Source organism: Haemaphysalis longicornis, unplaced genomic scaffold (assembly GCF_048455015.1).
Source record: "Haemaphysalis longicornis isolate Haplotype H1 unplaced genomic scaffold, Haemaphysalis longicornis Haplotype H1 scaffold_25, whole genome shotgun sequence".
Classification (NCBI taxonomy): Eukaryota; Metazoa; Arthropoda; class Arachnida; order Ixodida; family Ixodidae; genus Haemaphysalis; species Haemaphysalis longicornis.
Genome location: NW_027526314.1, coordinates 1,171,993 through 1,198,444, shown reverse-complemented (window position 1 = coordinate 1,198,444; position 26,452 = coordinate 1,171,993). Strand labels below are relative to the sequence as shown.

The 26,452-nt window shown below is 46.7% G+C and overlaps 1 protein-coding gene across 3 annotated transcripts in view; it reads left to right on the top strand.

The window, feature by feature from the left end:
- LOC144172636 (uncharacterized) overlaps nt 1-26,452 on the top strand; it is a 76,348-nt gene that overhangs the window by 36,459 nt on the left and 13,437 nt on the right. For all 3 annotated transcript variants that reach the window (XR_013323068.1, XM_077701282.1, XM_077701281.1), the window contains exon 4: nt 4,546-4,681. The gene's annotated coding sequence lies outside the window, so the exon portion shown is untranslated. The remainder of the gene's footprint in view (nt 1-4,545; nt 4,682-26,452) is intronic.

Below are 26,452 nucleotides of genomic sequence, written 5' to 3'. Positions count from 1 at the left end.
GCTTTCATGTGCCAGGATTTCGACGCATGTTAAAGATCCCCAGTTGTTCTAAATTGCTCTGCCAGCCTGCAGTATACGGTGTGCCTTTTAGCACAGGAGAAGCGTCGGGGCGTCAAACTCACCAGTGTTTTTTGAGAACTGTGTTTCCACAGGTCAACAAAACAGAAAGCCCCACCACGTGGTGTTAAGGTATTAAATTATTCAGCACTAAGTTCCCACATAAGCAATTTCTCCTGTTTTTTGCTGCGTTCAGCCTTAGGATAAGCAAAGCACCAAAAGGTAGATTTTGCTCGACATTCTTCCTTTGTCCAACCTTTACCATTTCCAAACGTGTCATCACGGCGAAGGCAACAAGCACCGTGGTACCTGGTATAATAGTCATTTTTGTGGATGATAGTCCTTCTTGGGCTACTTAAACACGAACATTTTGGTGTGTTTGTCTGTCTGTGCGTTCTTTGATTCAGCCATCCGGCTAAATGTTGGGAAAACTGCTCAGCGAGACGAACATATAGGCAAAACAATTTTCAAACTACTAAATCTGTAACATTGCTTCATACTTGTCAACATTGTTCAGCAAAAAGCAAACATTAGGGATATTTGAGGCAAAACAATATACAGAACTGATACTTGCAGTGTTCTTTTATTTAAAAAAAAAAGACGTGGGTGTAATTTTTGCAAAATCAAATGAGAAACAATGCATTAACAATATTTTAACTACAAAATACAAAAAGGGCTCGCGCTGGAGCCTTGGGCTCGTGGCTCTCAACAGTTATTAAAAAGTCCCAACATATGGCCTGGCAGCAGTGTGAACTTCAGTTGAATTCAGCAAACGGTCAATGTTTAATCATGGGAGGACCGAGACAGGAAGGGAATAGCATGAGAGGCAGGCGGGAGAGAGCGAAGAGGCAGGCTATGTAGCAGGAGTGGCAGAAGGCTATCGTCGTCGGACGAAATTTGCAGCTAAGGAGCAGATACATGGCCAATTTTTTAGTATGCGTAGAGTGGACAACTTTGCATTTTTTGACATATCCAAATAATAATCATAGGTGTAGCACAGAAAACTCTTAGAGTATGGCACACTTTCACCTTTTGCAAGAAACTGTATCCCCCAACCTTGCAGGCTCTACGCATTTCGGCTTGGACTAAAAAAAGTGGCACTAAAGAAGTAGTTGACAAATGGGCAGGCTGGTCTCGCCCTATCACATCTGCTCAGTCTTCATATGCGCGTGTTCTGCTGTTTTGTCTCTTTCGGGGCTGCTTTGTTTTCAGAGATTCACTTCACAGCCTAGTCAAACCCACTACTGTGTTGCCGCTGCTTCTGGTTCCGGCGGAGAAGTAGTGCTGCCGACAAATTAAAGAGCGCCTTCCCAAAAGAGTTCCATCTCGTGCTTCAGGCATCCAATCACCCTTTCAGTTTGTAATCGCATAATCTGTTACAAGATACCACAACGTAGCGGACAGAACGGGGGCAATGATCAGCAGGATTGGAGGCGTATTTGTGTCGATGGACACATCGATAATAGCTATCTGAAAATGCATTCCAGTGATCAGAGCACTAATGAGTGACAGAGCGGTGGTAAAGCTCACTTTTAACAAAATTTTGGCTCACATTCTTCAGAAGGTGACTGCTAACAAACTATCCTAAATGGCCAAACAACTGAATTCATAGGTAGCATTTACATGGCTGCAGTAGTTTTTTTTGTTATCCCACAACTGATGAAAACAAAAGTACATCGCTAGTATAAAAACATGTCCTCTGCTAATGTACGAAGATGACGGGCCAGTAGCAGGCTTAACTTGACAGGTTTTATGCTAGGGTGACAGGCAGAGAGAAGAGTGCAATTTCAACAACAAAACAAAACACAGGAAGCAGGGGAAAGTATGTCCGACAGACAGTCGTCACTATTGGTGATTGCTTTAAGTAGTCTCAAGGAAAACATTAAGGCTGGGCGGGGAACTAGCTTGTAAAATCGTCACTACTTCATTTGTTTCCCTTGTTATGTGGCCTAATTGCTTACTGTTGTATTTAAAATTGCACAACCCTTACAGGGAAAGGCAGTGTTTTGAATGTGCCAGGATTGTATTGATTTTATGGTTGCTTTAAACTATGAAACACTTTTACACACTTAGCCAATAATGTAACTCTTTGAACCGGTTCGCAAACCGGTTCGGGTTGTGATTTGGTCGGGCTGGAACTGAACTGGGACGAAATAAATTCCCCTGAACCCTAACTGTAACCGAACCGGTACATTTTATTGGTTCGGCACTCTGGTTTATTCATATTTATTTTTAGCCCCACGGCTAAGCCTTCTGATTGTACAGTAAAACCTTGTTTTAACAAAATGGGATGTGATGAACTAATGGCTATAACAAAGCAATCGTAATTCCCCTCGAAATTACCATAGATGCCCATGTATATAAGACCTCGTTTTAATGAAGCTAAAATTGTCTCAAATGGGTATAATGAACCTTTTTTTTCCACAAGGAGCATTTACAATCATTTCGGTACCCGTCAGGTCAATGCCTCATAGTGCACGATTGTTTACGTCCCATCACGGACGTGGTAATTCAAAACTCACGCTAGCTAGGGACCTACTACAGTGCACTGAAATGGCTACTGGCCCCTGGCAACACGCGCGATGGTGCATGTCTCGTGCTCCTGATAGGGTGCCTGGATGTTCTTCCAGGCACTCTGCCGGGATGCGGCAGACCGGCTGTGCTGCTTCTTTGGCGCTCACGATGACAGCAGGGACGAACTCGAAATCATGACTGCAGCTGGATAAGCCATCATTCGGCTGAAAAAGACGGGGCCAAAATCTATTAAAGACTTTTTCTTTGGGAAGTGAGCCGCCAGCTTGTGTGCTGTCGAATGATCATGGACGAGCCGTTTGGCTTGAATAAAGTAACGATTCTTTTCTGTTTTTTTTTTTTTTTCACTTGTTTTTCTTGTTTTCGTGGGCTGCTGCGAGTTTCGGTGGTGAGTAAATCCTGTTTTGCATGTAAATTGTCAGTAGAAATAGACATTGGCCGTACCAAAGTAACGGTTATAACGAAGTACAGTGTAGACCATTTATAACGTAACCGCTTATAGTGCGGGACCGGATATAACGCGGGTTTTTGCGACCACCGGTTTGCCTCCCATAGAACTCAATGCATAAGCATACCGCTTAAGATGCGGTTGGCCGAAGCACAATACCGTTTATAGTGCGGTTTTTCGGCGGGTCTGCTGATCGACCGGCGCAGCTGAGGCATCGTTTTAGGGTAGCAAAAGAAAAAAGAAAGGATGAAATCGGCCATCTGACGGCCTCTAACGTAGACACCCAAAGAAAAAAAAAAAATAGGCACCCTTTAGTTCGCGCGTACCTGATAACCACAACTGACCTTGCTTGATGCACCTCGGAAGATAGCGACAGACAAGATCCGCGCGCGGCAAGTTGATTTTATTCGTGAACCGCATGGCCCGTTTTCGCGCACGAATCGTGCACATCAGCGTTGCGCGTGTTTTTATTTTCTTTTTTTTTTTTTCCATGCTCGTATCGACGATTCCGCGCTCGCGGTGGCTTCTTCACGTGGCAGTGGGAGGAGCCTGACGACTTGCGCCAATGGGGAGACGCGTACCTAATGGCGGGAGATTCGAAGCACTCCGAGCCGGCTAGCCACGCCAGAGATGTTTAGGCTTACCACTGCGGTATTTTTTGATGAGCGCTTTCACAAGCAGCGTGGATGGCAGTTTATATTCCTTTTTTCGCCCACATTATTAGCTCTTTTCTTGCATGAGCATTTTCGCTTGCGCCCCGTGCGGCATTTCAGCAAGCGGTTAGAAGCGGTCGCTGGAACTTACTGGAACTGCATGCCTGCACCGCTTCACGGACAGTGCCGACGCCATGTTGCCGCCTCTTACCGCGCCGCCCACACCACGGCAGTTGTATCCGCGCTGGCGTGCACTGCACATTTTCGCGATACCAAATGTACCACTCGGTTCACGCTTTAGAACGTTGTTGCAGATAAGCCACCGCTCTTTCCCTTTCCTGAACATTCGAGCCGCGCGAAGCCGAAGAAGATTTCCACCACAAGTACGTTGCGCTGATAAGCAGCCGCCTTCGGCATCGTGAACACAAGGTGGGGTAAAAAAAAAATCCCGCTGGCGTTCTTATCACGTCTTGCAGCATATGTTCATAGACGCTAAAAACGCAGCCATGTTCTTTCAAAACAAACACAACGGAAGTTAAAGCCGCGCTCACCGTTTTGAGACTGCGCTTTTGCCCTGCAGCAGCGGCTGATGTTAAAAATAATACGAAATATAGACCGTGCCTTCGTTTTTAAGCGCTGTGCGTTTGAGTGATGATAAATATAGGTTGACTTGAGAAATAGGTGGCGATGTGGTTGAATTCGCGCGTGTTTTGGTTATAGTGTGGTACCGCTTATAGTGCGGATTTTTGCGGCTCCCGTGACATACGCTATAAGCGGTCTACACTGTAATTACGACCCCCCTTCAGCTTCGTTATAGCGAGGTTTTAATGTAGTTCTTTAATCCATTTTTCGCAGTTCACTAGACAAGACTATGCCATCTGCAAACCTCAAATGGTTCAAGTATTCCCCGTTTATCTGCAACCCTGCGTTTCCCCAGTCAAGCTCCCTGAGTACCCCCTCCAGACATGCCGGGAACAATTTTGGTGAGATGGTATGTCCCTGTCACACTTGTCACACTTCCTTTCAGATCGGGAACTTGTCACTTTGCTCGTGAAGGGTTATCCTTCCCATACATCCCTCATATATGTCATCTAGGATATACGGACACCACTTTAACGTAAACTTCGCTCAAATAAGCTGTATAATTAGGAAAAAAGGGAAAGGCCATGTGACCCACTCGCTCATTTCCCGCAACAGAACCTATGATGTCATACCAGCCAACTCTGCGATTGGCTGAGGCCAGCGAAAGATAACACAAATTAGGCAGAGCTTATAAGCTTGCTGAATGAGCTATTTGCGCTTAAATTTAGGCCACATTCTTTTTAAAGCAGTAAGAATGGTTGGACCGACAGTGGAAGTTACGAAAGCACATGTAAAGAAGTACTGATGTGTACTGCTGTTGGCACTGGGTGGACTATGCTTGGTTTAGCTGCACAGGACTGCGGGTTTTTGGGGTAGTTTTAGACGACACTTGCCGATTGACGCAAGCAGCGGTGTATTACGTGACCATATTTGTAGAGCGAGCACTCTGTTTCACAAAACAATTATTTTCTCCCTGAACCAGGTTCAAATACGGTCAAAAACAAACGAGAGGCAAAAAACGGCTTGCAACGGTATGGTGGCGCCATCTAGGTTCGCTAACGGTAAACAAGGCTTTCCAATCGGCTCCAGAGCAGTCGGTTCCTGTGATGTCATTGCAGACCACGAAAACACACAATTTAGCGGGAAAATAAAAATTTTAATGTAGATTGATTAATTTCTCCGTGAATAAAACATCGTTTGCATCCAGACAAGTGCTGGGGACACTGTAAAACACGAAATCTTTCGAATAAAACAAACTTGTGTTTTGTCTCCATGGCTCCTTTAAAGGGGCCATGGAGACAAAATGCGTTTGTTTTATTCGAAAGATTTCATGTTTTATAGTGCCCCTAGTGCTCGTCCGGCAGCAAATGATGCCGTATTCATTGAGAAATTAATCAATTTAGGTTAAAATTTTGATTCTCCCGCCAGATCGTGTGTTTTCGTGTTGTCTATGTGTGCATATTCAAACAAACTTCCTCTGTGTCATTCGGCCCTGCAGCCTTGCTTGCTGTCAGTCCTCCCAGACGGCGCTACCATACTCAGCCGCGGACCGTTGTCCGCCATTGCTTTGTTTTTGTTACTGTAGAAAGTAATTGTTTGTGAAACATAGGGTATCCTGGGCAAGCAGGGTCACGTAAGACAACATCGCTTACGCCAATTGGCCAGTGTCATGTAAGGCAACTCCAAAGCGATGGACTGCTGTGCAGCTAAAATAAGCATAGTGCGCCCAGTACCAAGTGCAGTGCGCATTGGTATGTCTGTTTAGGTCTGTTTGCATAACTTTCATTGTTTACACCACCATTCTTACTGCTGTAAAATGAATATGCATTTGATTTAAGCGCAAGTAGCTCGTTCTGCAAGCTTATAAGCCCTGCCTAATTTGCATTTGCTTTTGCTAGCCTCAGCCAAGTGCACAGCTGGGCATATATCATAGGTTCTGTTGTGGGAAATGAACCAGTGGGTCGCATGGCCATTCCCTTTTCTCCTAATTACATAGCTTATTTGAGCGAAGCGTGCGTTAAAAGTGATGTCAGTATAATTCCAACGAGGCAATCTTTCGAATGAACCAAACTTGTGTTTTGTCTGCATGGCCCCTTTAATGACTATCATGGAAGCCTCAAAGATTTTGCGGCATTGGGTGTCATGATAACGCTTTAAGATACAGGTTTCGTTGAGCTTGGGGTAGCAATTTTTGCAGTGTAAGGCAAGATTGCTTCCTGTTCCTGTGCGCATATGATATGCGGGCTCACGAAGACTGTCGTTAACACACCTGCCACTCTGGCCCACATACACCCGCCCGCGTAAAAGTGGGATCTTGTACACTATGCAGTCCACACATCTTACATACTGTCCACATATTTTTTTTTGTAAAATGTGTGGACCGTTTGTATGTGTGTACTGTCGGCAGCGCTCGTGTCTGTCTTCCTTCTCTTTGGTCCAAGTCTCGCCGCGCTGTTACCCAAGGTGTCATGTGTACCCAACTAGCCCAACGCCAAGCTTTACTGCTGTCTGGGTTGTTGGTAATATAGGCTGTCACTTGTGCGGTTAAGTATCACTTTATCAAAGCAAAGCTTTGTAGTTCTACCAGCCAACGGTTCTTTCGCGGCATGCGGGACAACAAACTCCCAACGCAGCGGAGGCGGCGGCCGGGGGGGGGGGAGGGAAGGGTTTCACTCGCAGAGCTCACTGTAGATGGAGCGGCAAACTTACCCAGCATTCCCCGCACAGAAGTGCCTGCTCGCCGGTGGCGGCGGTGGCGGTACGGCTTTGTCGTCTGCTTTATGACGGTTGTTCTAGGCCTGTTTTGGAGCAGCTTCGCGTCCATTGCGCGCTCCCTTCACAAGGCTTGATTAACTTGTTCGACAGCACCTACAGGGTAACCTGCACCCGACAGAATTAGGTGGTCGTACGGCAAACATACATTAGGGATTGGTTTGCAGGGCGGGAAAACAAAATGTACGAACCACATACAGACATATGTCTGCTAGAAAAATGCTACCCCTTTTGCACACTGCTTGCCACAAATGGGACTCCATTTTCTAAATTGGTGAATACCAATTCGGTTGTGTTTCAAGAGGTATTACAAAAGGCGAAAATAGCAACTGGTTCTGATCAATAGTGATTATAAAAGTTCCCTCAGCTTTCTCGCCATTCTCAAACTTACTAAACTAACTAATCTAAATCGGTATAGATGGAAATCACTAAGCTTACATGCTGAATTGTTTCGGTGTCCGCGCTTGTGTCGCATGGTGGTGTAGCCCCAAGCTAGCACATAAGATGGCTAGGTTCCGCTGTCTCACCCTTCGAAAGATGCTCCTCTCCGTTTTCTTTCTACCGACTCATGGCCGGGCTACAGTGGCGGCGTCCGCCGCTCTTGCCCGGCCGTGGCCGACGCTGCTGCTGCGTTCTGGATGTTGCCCTCACGAATTCCACATAACGTCTGGCAGAATCTCTGGTTTCACTCTTTGTAGAGCCATGTGTGTGAAGTCATGTGACATCGCTTGGGCAGTTGTTGTGGGTGTTGCTTAAAGCTTTGCTTTCCAACCACCTTCACAGCGTGGATGGGAGCCAATTTTTTTTAATAGCTTGTATACAACTGAGAATAGGCTGATGGGTCTGTAATTTTTAGGGTCTTTAATATATCCTATCCTGTGAATCAGAATTATGTTGGCGTTTTTCCAGGCTATGGGCACTTTTAGAGTACTTATGCGTTCTGAGAATAGTGCAGGAAATTTTTCCAGTACAGTATCTCTACAAGCCAACCTAAGCCATTTGTGCGTTTAGAGCATTAAAACTTGTTTTGAAGAAAACTAATAGAATCTCAATTAAACTGCTTTTGCTGAAGCTTTTCTTTTCTTTACAGAAGTTGCCTGCTTATTTGGCTTGTGTTAGTACTATAAGGATTTGCTTTTTTTCCCCCCAAGCTTGCATCTCGTCATTCTGGTTGGCACGGGAGCATTGAAATCATTGTACAGCCTAACATGTGTAGCAAATCACTTAAGTCTTTTCAATTCCTAATCATCCAGCCTCTCGAACCTGAAGCACTGGTCACCAGCATGTCTGTCTTTGAAATCACAGTTTCTGAACTTTAGTTTCTTGAAAGCTACTGTAAGTCAAAGGGGGTATCATCCGGAGAAGTGCTGATTGGAGTATACTAGGCATGTGCGAATATTTGAAACTTTAGAATATCAAAGCGAATACCCTTATATGCAATTGGGGTTTGAATCGAACAGCACTATTAGAAAATTTTCAGAGTATTTTGTAGTTCAAAAACACAAATGGCAGTTTCTGTTTGTGGTGATGGGCTTTCCCGCAATGCACCAGTGACGTGCAGCTAAACAGTGAGCGGAAGTTGTTTTTAGGGAGCACCTGGTATCTCCTTGGCATTGGCCCCACTCTGCAACTTGTGCTTCTCATTTCGTATCCTGTTAATATCATGGCGCTCAAGTTGCCCTGGTCAACACTCTTCAGAAAAGAAAGCCCAACTGCCTACAGGCAGTCCCGGTTTTCTAAGCAAATGATGCGCAGTTGGAGCATCACTGGCCAAAACAAGAAAATCTCAACGTCGCACATCATTTGATCAGTAAACTGGCAAGTTGGAAGATACTCATGATGGCCAGAGGGAACGAAAACATGGGACAAGAAGAGAGGAAACCACACAAGCTCTGTGTGGTCTCCTCTATTCTTGTCGCGTGTTTTCATTCGGGCTGGTCATCATGAGTGTCAGTATGCAGCTAGGCCTTCTTATCTAGAGAGTGTCAAGTGGGGCAGCTTTGGGATGACCACATTATGAAGATGCAAAACGAGAAACATGAGGGCTTCCTACTCCAAGAAAGCATGATAAAGCTTACTTTACAAAAGGTGTTGACATTGTGCACTGGCGAGCTAGTTTGCAGATAGTATAACTGCCCCGCCATTCAAACTTGCACAAAAAGGTTTTGAGAGGAAGGCGCTGATTGTAAAAAGCTTAAAATGCCCAATTGTGGTATTCATTCATGGATAATTAGGTATTGATGGTGCTGCATACATTATCATCACACGCGAAAAGTTTACTCATCACATTTTGCTTTGCCCCAAACCTCTGGAAGAACACCAAGCAGACGAAAGTCATAATGGATGGCAGAATCTAGAAAGGTATGTAAGGATCAAAGCAAGGCATGAGGAGCTTTTGGAAAGTATCGAGCTATTGAGATTTTTTTTTTTAGTGGAAACGGGAAAAGGTTGCAGGTAAGCGGATTCAATGCACAGCGAAACAGCCACCTGAAAAATATGTTTCCATCCATTAAGATGCACATCATTAGGCAAGAGGGAAAGAATGACTACCTAAATAGGAGAAACACAAGCACTCTTCCACCTATTAGCAATACTGGTGGCACGTTTGTAGAACAGCCAAATGCTCTTTGTCAGCATTTTTTATGTATCTCCAGTTCTACAAACTATACTACACAGTTTCTTTATCACAAGCCTATTGCAGAGCATTTACCACTTTATAATAAGAGAACATGAAAGGATGCTTACGAACACGCAGCGGTAACACAGTGGCTAAGGCGTTGTGTTGCTGAGCCCAAGGATGCGAGTTCAATCCCGGCCGGGGTGGGTGCTTTTCAGATAAAGACAAAAAACGAAAACGCCTGTGTTGAGATTATGGCACACGTTCAAGATCCCCAGTTAGCAGTCTTGGGCAGTAACTAGTTACTAGTAATGCGTTACCGGTAACTAGTTACTTTTTTCAGTAACTTGTAACTGTAACTAGCTGCCTTTATGGTAGAGGAACTTGTAACTGTAACACTCTTACTTTTTCATGTGGTAACTGTAACAGCTAGGGAATACCGTTGCAGTTACTTCCTTTTTTCTAAAAATATAAAAATATATCCAACAATACTCAGTGAAAACCAACGTACAGTTCGCACTTTCCACTTTTTTGGACTTTCTTCTTCCCCATATCCTCTCCACCTTTCACCTTTCTACAACACAGTTAACCTCACAGTTTCTCACAGTTTAAGAGAGGAGGTCGCTCAGAGAATTACCTTCCACGCAAAAGAATTATGTCAGAGGTTGGTCTTTAAGGGGATTTCTTTAGTTTCCCTTCGTCTTCAGCGAACTGGAAACAAGAAAACAAAGAAACTGGCAATCAGCCACCAGTGCGGAGAAAGCTGGTCTACCCTTGTAAAAAAAGACCACTGCAGAGGGGACCAGTGAAAACAGAGCACCCACAACAACGACAAGGGTGCATCAACAAATGTTGATGCAACAAAATTAGGCGTACGTGACGTTTGTTGGTGGTGGGTTTGAGTGTGCCCCCTTTTAGATTATTTTCGTTAAGGGTTTTACTAAGTGAAGTTTTGACTACCCGCAGGCCTTCGAACGTTTTTATTTAATAAATTCTATCATTTGGTTTGTGATTTATTAGTACAGTGTAGACCGCTTATAACGTATGTCGCGGGAGCCGCAAAAATCCGCACTATAAGCGGTACCGCACTATAACCAAAACACGCGCGAATTCAACCACATCGCCACCTATCTCTCAAGTCAACCTATATTTATCATCACTCAAACGCACAGCGCTTAAAAACGAAGGCACGGTCTATATTTCGTATTATTTTTAACATCAGACGCTGCTGCAGGGCAAAAGCGCAGTCTCAAAACGGTGAGCGCGGCTTTAACTTCCGTTGTGTTTGTTTTGAAAGAACATGGCTGCGTTTTTAGCGTCTATGAACAGATGCCGCAAGACGTGATAAGAACGCCAGCGGGATTTTTTTTTTTACCCCACCTTGTGTTCACGATGCCGTAGGCGGCTGCTTATCAGCGCAACGTACTGGTGGTGGAAATCTTCTTCGGCTTCACGCGGCTCGAATGTTCGGAAAGGGAAAGAGCGGTGGCTTATCTGCAACAACGTTCTAAAGCGTGAACCGAGTGGTAGATTTGGTATCGCGAAAACGTGCAGTGCACGCCAGCGCGGATACAACTGCCGTGGTGTGGGCGGCGCGGTAAGAGGCGGCAACATGGCGCCGGCACTGTCCATGAAGCGGTGCAGGCATGCAGTTCCAGTAAGTTCCAGCGACCGCTTCTAACCGCTCGCTGAAATGCCGCACGGGGCACAAGCGAAGATGCTCATGCAAGAAAAGAGCTAATAATGTGGGCGAAAAAAGGAATATAAACTGCCATCCACGCTGCTTGTGAAAGCGCTCATCAAAAAATACCGCGGTGGTAAGCCTAAACATCTCTGGCGCCGGCTCGGAGTGCTTCGAATCTCCCGCCATTAGGTGCGCGTCTCCCCATTGGTGCAAGTCGTCAGGCTCCTCCCACTGCCACGCGAAGAAGCCACCGCGAGCGCGGAATCGTCGATACGAGCATGGAAAAAAAAAAAAAAAAAAAACTCGCAACGCTGATGTGCACGATTCGTGCGCGAAAACGGGCCATGCGGTTCACGAATAAAATCAACTTGCCGCGCGCGGATCTTGTCTGTCGCTATCTTCCGAAGTGCATCAAGCAAGGTCGGTTGTGGTTATCAGGTACGCGCGAACTAAAGGGTGCCTATTTTTTTTTTTTTTTTTTTTTTCTGGGTGTCTACGTTAGAGGAGGGCAAGGGGTGCACGCTGCGTCAGATGGCAGATTTCATCCTTTCTTTTTTCTTTTGCTACCCTAAAATGATGCCTCAGCTGCGCCAGTCGATCAGCAGACCCGCCGAAAAACCGCGCTGTAAACGGTATTGTGCTTCGGCCAACTGCACCTTAAGCGGTATGCTTATGCATTGAGTTCTATGGGAGGCAAACCGGCGGTCGCAAAAACCCGCGTTATATCCGGTCCCGCACTATAAGCGGTTACGTTATAAATGGTCTACACTGTACTTAGTTTTATACAATAACGGAAAAGTAACGACGTTACTTTTTCACTGTAACCATAATTGTAACAAGTTACTTTTGGAAACTCTGTAACTCCAACTGGAACACAGTTACTTTTTTTGGCTTGGGTAGCTGTAACTGTAGCACGGTTGCTTTTTACTGGTAATGTGCCCATGACTTCCAGGTAGTCTGAATTAATCCGAAGGAGCCCTCCACTAAGCGCGCCTCATAGCCCAGTGTAGCCTTAAAATTTAAATTTTACACTCCCACCAGGGGGCTATGGAGTCATAACCTGCGCCACAAGAGCTCTCGCTTTTGCGGCTTTTCATGCGGAAAGAGGCAATTCACCTTTCTCAGTTGTGCGTCAAGAACACCGACAAGTCACAAGGGATCTCCCGTTGCCACGTTTGCCGCGGTGAGTGCATTTTACGCCAAGATTCCAAGCAGTTAAAATATCGCATCAGGCTAAGCCACACGAGAGCAACGTTCCAAGGCCAGCAAAGGAGAGCGCCTCGAGGAGCCAGTGGCAAATGCTCACACCACGTGCATGAGCAGCAGCGCGAGCTCTCCTCGGCAAGCTGCGAATGCACAAGAGCTCCACGAGCCGGTCCAGCTGCAGCTGCTCGTCGCTGACGCAAGCTCCCACTACCCCACGATGAACCAAGCACCCGATGCGGCGATGCACGCGCAAAGCAATGAACAAAACGAGGAAGACAGCGCTATGCACACTGACTCTTCCGAAGAAAGCGGCTCGCCAGTAGTGGACGTACGATGAAAATAGTGGCAGAATAATCGATTTACAGAATCAATGGAAAGAGACCGAAAGGAAATGAAACAAGACTGCTGCCACTCAAGGAGCACCACCAGCCGCGCAACCTACCTCTCAGCACTCGGCCCCGGAGACGGCGCAGCGGAAACGTTCCCGGATGCCACCATTGCCCGTAGACGACACGAAAATCATTGCGCCCACAAGCCGGCCTTCAACTCTCCAAATGGTCCCTCGCAGAAATTACTAACGCCATTGGAAGAACAAGCAAAATCATGCAGAAGGAATTCTACGACAATGTTTGCATTCAAGTGCAGTGCATCAAAAACCTCATCATTGCAAGTACTCCAAGGAAAGATCTGGCTTTTGACTTTCTGGGAGAAATCAGCAGCAAACAACTAGGATGAGACATATTCACCATGTGAGCCCATGTGAAAACACCGGAATGGATCAGCAGGGGAATCACAAATGGCGTTCCACCGAATACCAGTCCCGGAGAACTCATGGATGGACTCCGCGTGCCAGAGAGATATACGGTTGTTGCAGCACAAATGCTAGGAAAATCGTCTGAAGCCGTCATCTACTTTAACGGCCCCCACGTACTGTTCAACATGACATATCAGAGTGGGGACTACCGTTGCCGGCCTTATCGCAAGACAGTACAGTACTACCATTCCTGCGGGGAGCTGGGTCACCGGCAAGACATATGCCCGCATCCAGCTCAAAACTTCTGCCACAAATGCGGCCAGACCAATCAACCACCTGACCACGACTGACGGCCATACTGCAAAATCTGCGAACAACCACATGAGAAAGTAGGGACAGACTGCAGGCAGAAGCTGAAGCCAGGACCACCATTCCACAATGTTTGACAGCAATGGGAAGTAAAGAGCCCCCGCAGGGGGCACCTTGTGTACTCAAGGTGTTTTGGTGAGTAGCGCCACCATGGTCCCAAGTAGGCACTTGGTGTCTTGCAACACCACGGACCCGAGCCCATGTGGGTTGGACCCACCCACGCCCTCGGCTGTGCGTGGCTTTGCCATGTCCGGGGAAAAGGGCATCCTGGTGGTTGAGCCAAAGCCAGGGTTGTTTTGGACCTTCATGGCCCCCTGGCAGAGGCAACACACCACTTCGGCCCCCGCTTCCCGTAAACGGTGCCCCCAGTCTGACCCAACCTGGGGGGAATCAGCCAGTCGCCTTTTCCTGTCCTCTTTTCATTCTTTTGCTTTCCTATCGTCTTTCCTAACCCTGTCCTGTCATCTTCTCTCTTATTTCTCCGTTTTTTCTCTAGGCGGCGAGGGTTAACCCTGTGCGAAGGCTTCACCCTAGATCCCGAGCACAGGGTTATAGTGGCGAGGTACAGTTAACGTGCGCTTCAAAGCCACGTTCCCTTGTTGGGCTCGGTGGTGGGCGACTGGCCTTGCCACCGAATTGATTCCTTCTTCTATGGCTATCTTCTCAGCTCCCGCAAAACACCCTGATCGACCTCCTAAAAGGGGTCGCACCGAAGCACTCCTCACTCAACCACCTCAGACAGCTTTCAGCAAATACCTTGTTGTACACTCGACCGACGAAAAACCTATCACCGACCTGTCAGTCTTCTTGATTGCCAAGTGTATTGAAAACATTGTTGGAAAAGACTACAATGCCAAAAAGATGCCCTCTGGAGACCTTCTTGTTGAAGTTATGCGAAAAAACCAAAGTGAGAACCTCCTGAAGCATGAAAAAATTGCCAACTTGACTGTCACAGTTACGCCACACCGCACGCTAAACACTGTCCAAGGTGTTATCTCTGACAAAGAACTCCTCCATGAGACAGATGATGATCTCCTTGAGGGACTGCATGACCAAGGTGTTGTTGGCGTCCGTAGAATTATTATGAGAAGAGATGGAGCAGAGATCAAGACCCGACACATCATCCTAACATTTGCTAGCTCTACCCTGCCAGAGACAGTGAAGGCAGCTTTCCTTAGCTGTCGTGTACGCGCCTACATTCCAAACCCAAGGCGATGCTTTAAATGTCAACACTACGGTCATGGAACTCTAGCTTGCCGTGGCAAGCTCACCTGTGCGAAATGTGGCGAGAATGATCACTCTTCTGATGACTGCAAAAACACAATCATGAAATGTCTGAACTGCAGTGGTTCACACGCTGCATACTCATGATCTTGCCCATCTTTCAAGAAAGAAAAAAAGATCATTCAGATCAAAGTAACCGAAAATATCAGTTTCCCTGAAGCACGCCAAAAGCACAAGATGTTTTCGGCTGCATCCTATGCAGACGCCGCCCGCCGGGGGTTGGGGCGACGTTTGGTTAGTACTGCGACACAATGCAGCTTAGCTGATGTGTCGCTGTCATTAACCCCCTCCGAGCAACCACCAGCTCCTGCCTCTACAGCAGAGGCCCTGGTGGTTCCTCCTCCTGCTGGGCTGCCGTTCACAGCCGAGCACCCCGCCACTACGTCTGCAGAGCCCATGGAGAATGTGGTGACGGGCACAGTTGGGACTGGTCTGGCCTCTTCCAGTCCAGCTCCATTGGCCCGCACGACACCCGAGGGCATTGAGAGCATGAACTCAGGTGGCCCCACACGTACTCCTTCCCTTCCCGCATCGCAGGTTCCAACCAAGAAGCGTGCGGCCACCTCAGGAACCAATCCGCGAGGTGGATGTCGGACGGACACCATGTCGGTGCCGCCTGATTTGTCAGATGAGGACATGGACACCTCGGCATCTCAACCTGCCCAGCAGGCGCAAAATGAGCGCCGCAGCACTTTTGGCCGTGGAAAAAAACCACCTCATCGTACAACAGGCCCTAAACAAGACTCACTGACATGAACCAAAATAGGCAACTTCTCAACTACATCTTTATTATCTTTAATCCATAATAGCTGTTGAAAACATAGTTCAATGGAACTGTAGGGGTCTCATAAAAAACTTGGATGATGTATATGAACTCCTTTATAAACATCAATCCAGTATTGTTTGCCTCCTAGAGACACACCTGAATCCCAAGCAAAGTAACTTTCTTAAACAATACACTGTCTTCAGGAAAGATAGAGATGCCTTTGCTCATTCATCTGGTGGGGTTGCCATTGTGACGCGAAAATCCATTCCATTCCAGTCCATTAGACTACTCACCAGCCTTGAGTCAGTTGCTGTCCACGTGATCATTTTTGGTCGGCTGATTACAATATGTTCCTTATACATTCCCCCGGATCATCAATTGTCTACCTCAGAATTTGAGTCGTTGGTAAATGAGCTTCCTGAACCATTTATCTTAGTTGGAGACCTAAATGCACACAACAAACTCTGGGGTTCTGGGCGAACTGACACTCGCGGCCGCTTGATTGAACATTTCCTAGTATCATCTGGTGCGTGTTTGTTCAACAAAAAACAGCCCACATATTATAACATTACACACAACACGTACTCACACATAGACTTGGCAATCGGTTCTGCTGTTCTTTTTCCACTCGTTGAATGGCAGGTGGAGAAAAACCCGCTTGGAAGTGACCATTTCCCAGTATTCCTGTGATGCCTAGACAGAGACCCTTACACTCCCACCTCAACCAAAAGGTTTAAAGAAACCGCTGCAGACTGGGAGAAATTTAAGCAGAAATCTCAACTCACATACAGTTCCATAGAACACTTGGGTATTGATGAAGCTTGTAGCTTTATCACAGCACATATCCTTGACGCTGCACAGAACTTCATTCCTCAGACTTCTGGCAATACAAGTAACCTAAGGCGGCCCTGGTGGAATGAAGAGTGTCGACAAGCACGCCAGGCACAGAACAAGGCGTGGGGCATTCTTTGCAGGTACCCAACTGCGGACAACCTTGTAGCGTTCAAGTGCACCAAAGCCATGGGAAGGCACATTCGCCATCAGGCCAAAAACAATAGCTGGAGGTCCTTCTTAACTTCAATAAATTCTTTCACCGATACAAGAAAGGTTTGGAACAGGATAAGAAAACTAAATGGACAAAGCACACATGGCTTACCCCTTGTTGACACCATTGGTGGCACCCTAGAGGACCAGGCAAACGCGTTGGCACAACACTTCGAACACGTCTCAAGCTCTTCACATTACACAAGCACATTTATACACTACAAAAAGTCAGCTGAGCGGAAGTCCATATGTGACCACAAGCAATCAAACGACTCCTATAACTCTCCATTCCCCCTTCACGAGCTCATGACTGCGTTGGCTGGTTGCAAGCCTTCGGCACCAGGTGCAGATAACATTACGTACGGCATGATGAAACACCTTCATACAGACACAATCAATACTCTCCTGTTTTTATTTAACAGAATATGGCGTGCTGGGCACTTTTCTAAGGCATGGAAACAGGCTATTGTTGTGCCACTGCTGAAAGAGGGAAAGGATGCATCCTGTGTTTCAAGTTATCAAGTTATCGTCCAATTGCTCTGACCAGCTGCTTGTGCAAGCTGTTTGAAAAAATGATCAACAGAAGGTTACTATACTTCCTGGAATACAATGGTATTCTGGACAGCTGCCAGGCAGGTTTTCGGTCGGGCAGATCAACAACAGACCAACTTGTCGCTTTTGAATCCTATGTGAAAAATGCCTTTGTTAACAAACAGTTTTGTATGTCCATATTTTTTGATCTAGAAAAAGCATATGACACTGCCTGGCGCTACGGCATCCTGCGAGACCTGAAATCTTTTGGAATTTGTGGGAATATGCTTAATGCCCTTGAAAGCTATTTGTCTGAACGAACATTCAGAGTGAGGGTCGAGGCTGCAGTATCCGCGCTGTATATGCAAGAAAATGGCGTTCCTCAGGGTGGAGCACTTAGTTGCACACTTTTTATAGCTAAGATGAACACACTTGGAAAAGCTCTGCCCCGTACCATTTTTTACTCCATTTACGTGGATGATGTTCATATCAGTATCCAGTCCTGTAACCTGTCTATCTGTGAACGGCAGTTACAACTTGCCACAAACAGGCTTGTAAAATGGGCCGACGAAAATGGCTTTAAGCTAAATCCTCAAAAGAGCACATGTGTCTTATTTTCCAAGAGGCGTGGTATTCACCCTGAGCCCACCGTCCAGCTCAGTGGAGTGGCTGTGCCTGTGAAGAAGGAACACAAGTTTTTAGGGATTGTGCTAGATGAAAAGCTGTCATTTATTCCACATATAAAGCTACTCAAAATAAAATGTATAAAGGCAATGAATATCCTAAAAGTCCTATCCCACCACTCCTACGGCGCAGATAAGATGTGCCTGCTGCGTCTCTACAACAGTTTAGTGAAGTCGCGGTTGGACTATGGGAGCGTAGTATACGGGTCAGCTTCGAAAACCGCTTTAAAAATGCTTGACTCTGTTCTGCACCTTGGGCTTCGCCTTTCGTCAGGAGCCTTCCGAACGAGTCCTGCACAAAGCCTATATGTGGAATGTGACCAGTGGTGCCTGGAAGACCAGCGCTTATACACAGATCTATTGTATGCCATGAAGGCAACATCCATAAAAAAATCACCCTTCTTCGTTTATTGTCAATGACACCTCTGCCATGCACTCGTTTCTCAGTCGGCCCTCTATATCTATGCCTTTTTCGTTGAGAGTGAAAGTGCACGCTGAAGAGCTTGGGGTTTCTTTTAGCGAGACTTGCCAAACTTCGATCACAGACCTTGTTGCTCCCTGGGAAATGGCCCCGATTTCTTGTGATTTATCTTTTAGAGCCATTAACAAAAGAACTGCACCAAGAGAACTCATCTTGCAGCACTTCCTACATCTACGACACAAATATCCGTACACAACGTTTTACACAGATGCCTCCAAGTCCGCCCACTCTGTGTCATGCGCTGCACATGGCCCAAAATTTGCTATCACAAAGACAATGAACAAAAATACCAGTATTTTTACAGCTGAGGCACACGGAATTTTAACCACTGTGGAACACATTACAGAAACCAGAATACACAGTTCCATTATTTTTACAGACTCCCTGAGTGTAGTATAGGAGTGTAGGAAAACCAACGGGAAACATTATTTTAAACCGTCTTATAAAATCCATAATGTCTGCTTACGCTCTAAAATTGACTGTAGTAGTGTGCTGGGTACCTGGGCACAGCGGAATTTCGGGCAATGAAATTGCTGACCAGAATGCTGCTGTGGCGGCTCTCCGCAGTGTTGTAGATATCCCACATGTGCCCTACCTAGACATGAAACCACTAGTTCGGAGTATGCTTCGGAGGCGCTGGCAGGTACAGTGGGACACACAAATCGTAAACAAACTGCACATTATAAAACCACACATAGGGAAATACAACACAGAGAAATGGAACAGGTTCACAGAAATATCAATATGCAGATTAAGAATAGGTCACACACACGCTACACACTCATATCTTTTAAACGGAACCCCACCACCATCTTGTGAGAAATGTGGACGAAGACTTACAGTCCTCCATGTATTGATTGAATGATTGGCGTACCATGACGCAAGGAAACGACACTTCCCAAAACAATACACCTACACGATACCCTTACACCCATCCTTGTTTTTATCTGATCAACCCCCGATTAGAAGTGAACGCCTTTTAGCCTATCTCGCTGACATTGGATTTTTAGCACTCATCTCATACCATGTGTGACATCAGGGCCACCCAATGCAAATAGTGAGGGCGGTTCTGAGCGTTTTCATAACGTGCCAGGGATGTCACCGCCATCCCTGTTATGTTATGGCGCTCCCAGCACACACATAAACATCGTCACTGTTACCTCTCATCTTATTCATCTTCGCTTCTTAGAGTAAGGGCCCTTTACACCCATATATACACTATTTTTATCAAGTACATCACAATCATCGCCATGGCATTTTAACAAATGTGACAAAACAAACATTGTCTTGGTGCTCTTTGGCCTCAGACGCCCTTGCGCCAATAAAATATACATAGTAGTAGTAGAGAAGTAAAGAGCCAAGAACCACATAGCGGATGTCGGCCCCGCACAGAAGACTTCCCGGATCTACAAGCAGCCAACAGCACCACTTCAAATAGCAGCGATAACAACGCGCAGAGAAGAAGCAGAGACAGAGTTAGAGCGCCTTCGCAATCTCGATTCGGCTCACTAGCTCCATCGCAGAAAAGAGTAAGCTATGCCAATGTGGCAAGCGAATCTGGAAGAAGCTCAGAAGACGAAGCTGCCATCAGAGCCTTAGAGATGAAGATCAAAAGCCAGCAAACTCTCTTTGACAAGCTGCTCCAGCGCTGTCGAGAACAAGAAGCTGCTAAACGCCCTCCACAACAAGTGCTACCCACAGAGGAGCGAGTCATTCAGCCAGCTGAAAACAGAATAGCCGCACTTGAACAGCGGATCATAGCAAACATACAGCTGGTCGTTGCAGCAGAAATCCAGAAAGCCATAGCTTTCTGGAGCAGGCATCCCTCAACATGGTAATCTTTGACAACTTCGTCGCATACGCCAGGAAGAACTACATCACCAAAACGACGCTCAATTCAATCCTCAGCCCTATACGCCTCGAGCTTTGCGATCGCTGCGCCACCTGCCGCCGCTTCTCCGCGGCGCTTACGGGATGGCTGCTGCGCAGCAGGTAGCGGCTCATGCGGTACTTTGGTTCTCTTTCACTTCCTTTTGCCTTTCGGCGCCCTAAACAACTTGTCATGGTGATGTCTGTAAGCAAATAGTACGTTTAGGGCACTTCAAAAAAACACATGCGTCCTGATAGAGCGCTTAAACGCCAACAAGAGCCATCCGGGGACGCGGAGTGCGCGATTCTTCGCCGCCCTTATGGGCGTCGGCGGTGGCAGCAGCATATGACACTGTCACCTCCAGATACGTCAGGCAGAAGTGAATTCTTTTGTCGCCTTGTTTAGACCTTGTACTGGCATAGTGAGAGGTTGGTTTTGTTTTGCAGCGCGGACAACGAATGCGGCTTTGTTTTGAATATATACGTCGTAGAAAAATATGATTCGGGGATGTGATTACCTAATACCTGACGATAACTTGTGCCTTTTTTGGGTATAGAGGCCACGCGGAAATGTTAAGTATATTAGAAGGCTCTGCGTCCTGAAATATGTACCCACTAATGCCATATAGCAAGAACTGGTATGGGTTAATGAAACCACGGAAAAATAAATGGTCTGCAACTCCAGGAGAAATGAAACAGCTTTTACGGGAATTAATTAATTAAACCCAGTGTCGCTTCGGAAATGCTAAAGAAGTTCGTCTAAACTTAAGCAGTAGAACTTACCGGACCACTAGATGCGAAATGCACTGCTATTTCGCAAGACATGGGGGGGGGGGGGGGGGGGGGGGAGAGGGGGGGGGGGGAGAGGGGGGGGCTACAGGAGGGGGACGCTTAATGATCGTTGTGTGCAGATGCGGAGCGAAATCAAGGAATGGACGTTTTAGTAATCACACGCACACAAGCTGCGCCTTCACTTTTATTTCGTTTTTCGACATTAACGAACAGCTGATCACTCGGCGAAGTATATACGTAGTCACAAGCGATAAAAGGTGTCGTTGGAAGGGTGTGATATCTGATAAGGCCCTCCAATTTCACTTTTTTGCTAGATTCTGCAGGCTGCCTATGTCATATGAAGATGTTTCGAGGGAGCGTTTTTATTAGCGGAGGATATACGTAGCTGATAAATGTTTGCGAGTGCTCACCTCGCGACAAGACGACCCAGCGGTAAATTCTTTGCCGTGTGCTGATTCCCGCATTAAATTTTGCGCTATCCATCGTACTTATTTCGTAGTATGTCCGTGAAATGTATGCCACATTGGCTTGTTCAGTGTAGTGATCAATATCGGAGATATGAAGCGTAACTGGCGAACTGTGCTCTGCTAGAGAATGTAAGCACACGAAACCGATTTACGTAGCATGAGTATCTGAGCGAATGCTGCTTGCGGAGGTACGTGTTAGTAGATTTCAGGACCGTGTAATTACAATCAGCTCCATTCCTATGCGAGTTTCGAGGGGCCGGCCTGTGACACATGCCTAGCGCTTATGCGGACAGAATGTACCACACTAACATCGCGTCAGAAGCATTTACACACTTGTAAATAACAACATTTGCGAAAAAAGTCATTTCTCCACATAAATATGTATTCCCAACGCATACAAATGAAAAATATCAGTCGCGAATGTGCCGCAAAAGCAACGGCGGCAGTGGTGAGCGGGCCCGAAACTCCCGCGACTGCTTTCGCAATGGGCCGCTAGGGGGATTTCAGTGGCGCCCCTACAGGCAGCGCTCTAGGCGTATAGATGCGGCACGGAAAAAGGCACGAAAAGATAGCCACGACGCTTCACATTCTTGCTCCTTAAGCCGAGAAGAGCTCTCTGACGTTGAATCCATCGAAGATGGCAGTCCAAACTAACGGCACCACAGACGCCTCTCAAACCAAAATCTAGCAATGGAACTGTAGATCTATCAGGTGGAAAATTGCTAGTAACCTCTTAGAGCTCACTAAACAAGATGAACCAGATGTGATAGCCCTCCAGGAAACGTACAGCACTAACATTCGCCTTCAAGGATACAACGCCTTCAGCAGAACAGAGCGCACCGCCGTCGTGACTAAAAGACACTTACCGCCCAAATGCACGAAATCATGAACTCAAACGTGGACCATACACTTGTCGAAATCTTACCTGACAGAAAGACTCAGCAAAGTCTCTTCATTTTAATTAAGCGTCTGCAGCCCCCCTCAAGACCAGCTGGCGAACTTCGAGCAATTTATAAGGAAAATCAGGAACATCACGAAAGGGCACAAAGTCGTGATCGCGGGGGACTTTAATGCTCCTCACACGGTGTGGGGGTACCCGTCAACAACCAGGAAAGGGACCCGCATACATGACGCCGCCCAGTCTCACAATTTAAGTCTCTGGAACGATCCACTGCTACCAACCCGAGTAGGCAACAGCGTCTCCAGAGACACTAATCCCGACCTCACCTTTACCCACGGTATCTGCCAGGCAGAGTGGACCCAACTGGAGGAGACGTTAGGAAGTGATCATCACATCCTACAACTCGAGATAAGCCATAGAAGAAGAACCATTCGGTCCGGGACAGCAAAGATCTCAGGTTGGAAAGCCTTCCGTACCGACCTCAATCCTGGAAACATCGAAGAAATTGACAAATGGCTTTCTAAGATACGTGAAAAAGCGGAAAAGCACATGAAAATAATTCAACTGAACACAGATATTCCCGCTGTTGACCTTCACCTTTCCCACCTTTGGGAAGCAAGAAGAAGCCTCCTCAATCGGTGGAAAAGACAAAAGCACAACAGAAAACTCAAGCTGAAAATCGCACCATCACTAAGGAAGCCGAAGAATATGGCTCCCTACTCTACCGGCAAAATTGGGACAGGGCATGTGATTAACTTCAGGGCACCCTCAGCACAAAAAGGACCTGGGATATCTTACGAGGCCTCCTGGCAACTGCATGGACAAAAATGCAGCAAAAACAAGACCTCCAAAAAGACGTCCATTCATACGCAGGCACCTGACAAGACATACTAGATGAGCTTCAACGCAAGTTTGCCGGTGACATCCTATCGAGTCCGACAAGTACTGATCCGTACCATGGCCAACATAATCCCGACCTCGATTGACCCTTCACAAAAGCTGAAATGGAGGCAGCCCTGGCCAAACTCACAAGGAACACTTCGCCCGGCAAAAACAAGATTACCAATAAGCTCCTCCGTAACCTACCTCCAAACCTAACAGATGCGCGCTCTCCTAGAGTATTTTAACGTATGCTGGGAAACAGGCGAACTACCGGCAACGTGGAAGCATTTTGATGTGACAATGATTCCCAAGCCAAACAAGCCTCTACGTATTGAGAATCTTCGCCCTATATCGCTGACTTCCTGTGCGGGTAAACATCTTGAGCACATGGTCCACGAACGGCTCACGCCATATCTCGAGGACTACGGGTACATACCGGACACGATGTTTGGGTTCTGACAGCATCTGTCTACCCAAAACATCCTTTTGCTTCTGAAGGAGGATGTCATAGACCGCTTGGATCGCCATCACAAGTCCTGTATACTCACTATCGACGTCAAGGGCGCTTTTGACAATGTCAAGCATGAAAAGATCCTCGAAATGTGCAAAGTACCAATTGTGGCCCCAAAGCTTACAATTATGTTCGACACTTCATCACGAATCGCACGGCAACGGTGGGCATCGGCAACCTTCGAGGCGCGAAATTCCACCTACCAAACAAAGGCACGCCTCAAGGTTCAGTGGTGTCCCCGCTGCTTTTTAACATTGCCATGCTGCACCTGCCAAAGAAACTTCAGACTATCGAAGGATTAAGGCATGCTCTTTAAGCAGACGACCTCACGCTGCGGATGAAAGCGCCTACAAAATAGGACTTCCTTTTATGGCATCTTTCCTTTAGGCCTTCCTCTAGGCCTTCCTTTTATGGCATCCACCAACAAGCTGCTTAAATTAGGCATACATAATATGTGAGAGGAGATGGTCGAAGCTCGCAAAGCCAGCCAACTGGAACCCCTCAAGCTCACTCCTACAGGCAGAGCAGTACTCCGCTTTCTCAATTACAGTGAAACCTACATTGCAGACACCAACGAAAAAGCGAGACTACCATCGGAACAGGCAAGATTGAAGGCTCTCCTCCGAAAATATGAAAAAGATCCTAATACCAGATACACAGACTCTGCTCGATACCCAGACCAAACTGCTTTTGCAATAAGCGTCACGGACCAACAAGGCAGGGAGTTGACGTCGACAACAATACCGGCTTGTAACCCCAAAACGGCAGAAGCAGCAGCCATCGTTTTGGCAATGACGACCTGCTGCAACCGAGCACTGATATTCACCGACTCCCAAGCGGCATGTCGGAACTTCCAAAAAGGATGCGTGTCTGCGGCGGCACTTACAATCTTAAAGACGCGCCCCCAACTTCCTGACACCTACGTCACCTGGATCCCGGGGCATGAAGGGATGGCGGGAAACGAAGCAGCACACACTGCAGCCCGAGAGCACACCAGCCAGGCCTTCCTGCCGCCCAACATCCGTGCTGCAACAGGCGCAGTAGATGTACCCATCACCTACTGGGTGATACTTTAGCACTACCGACTTGAGTGGAGGAGATATCCCCCACCACACCCTGACCTCACCAAGGAAGAAGGCGTAATCTTTTGTTGGCTCCAAACAAACACCTACACACACGGAATAATCATGAACCACATCTACCACACGCAATTTTCATATCTCTGCCCTTACTGCGACATACCCGACACCTTGGCACACATGATCCTGGAGTGCCCTTGCGATGACCGCCTTCCAGGCCCACCTGTGGATAGCCAAGCATCCTCAGCAACACTGACGTCTGCACCACAAGACAGTGCAAGTGCCCATACAACTGGTGACCACAACATCGCTGAAAAGTGGGAGGCACTGCTCATCTACGAGGATCCGGAGAACCAGAAGAATCTGGTGAACCGGGCGAAGATGGCAGCCACCGCCAGAGGTTTCCTGGACTGAGGAGACTTACCACCTCGGACCGTCAAGGACCAAGTCCTGGCTAGTCTTTTCAGCCAATAAACGTTTATTTCTCTATCTCTGATTCTAGCCCAAATCGATGCTTCGCCATTTTTTCCTTGGCATGCAACGATGCTGTCAGGCAGGAGTTGGGTCATATCCCAACAAAGAAGTGCTGTGTTGGAAGTTATTCCACAAGACACTGAGCCTTCTAGGTTTGCACAAAAATTTTCTCTAGTTAGTCATTCGTTTTCACCTACAAGCACTGAAGCCACCAGGGCACACTTGCCTGTGGGGCTCACCATATTCACTATGCCAATATCTGCATACAGCATACTGTTGCTGAAGTCAAAGAGTGCTAACTTTTATTCATGGTGCTCCATTGGTACATATTGCCTGTGTAGAGGGTATGATAAGAAAGTCCGCGTTAGAAATGAGGTTAGAAATCTACACGTGTGTGAGAAGAAGTATTGAGTTTCACAGCAACGTATTTGTTTCATATGTCACCCAATGACGATGTGTCCAACGGGTTATTTTTCCTGTGCTGTTATCTCGTCAGCAAGAAAGCTTTTCTCAGACATTGACATTGTTAGCAACTCGTGTGTGGCTGTGAAAGTTGCCATAGCAGATTTCTTTTAGAGGTTAGAGGTGTGATCGCAAATTCACAAGGGAATGAAGGGCACTGATTACTAAGACAGCTGAATAGTTTTCATTGATCATATTATTTATAAAGAAAAACAAACTCGTCACAGCGACTCAAAACAAGCGATCAAGTAAATAACTGTAATGTCGTTCACTTTCCTGGTTCAGATTAAATGCTTTGAGAATCCACTGACTTGTTGCTTGAGCGTACATAATAAAGGGCATGTGGCTGCAGGGGTAACACTGCCACATCTTAATACTCAAGTGCTCGAGATGACAAACAACTGCACTAGAACCTTAAAGTTAGCTTATGCTTGCAAGGTATCACTGCATGCTGAAAAATAGTCGAATAATGTAAGCACAGGTTTAATAAGCTTTCTTGCCAAATTATAATTCCTGAATTTTCCTTTGCCCCCCTAGATCAACGCATGCTAT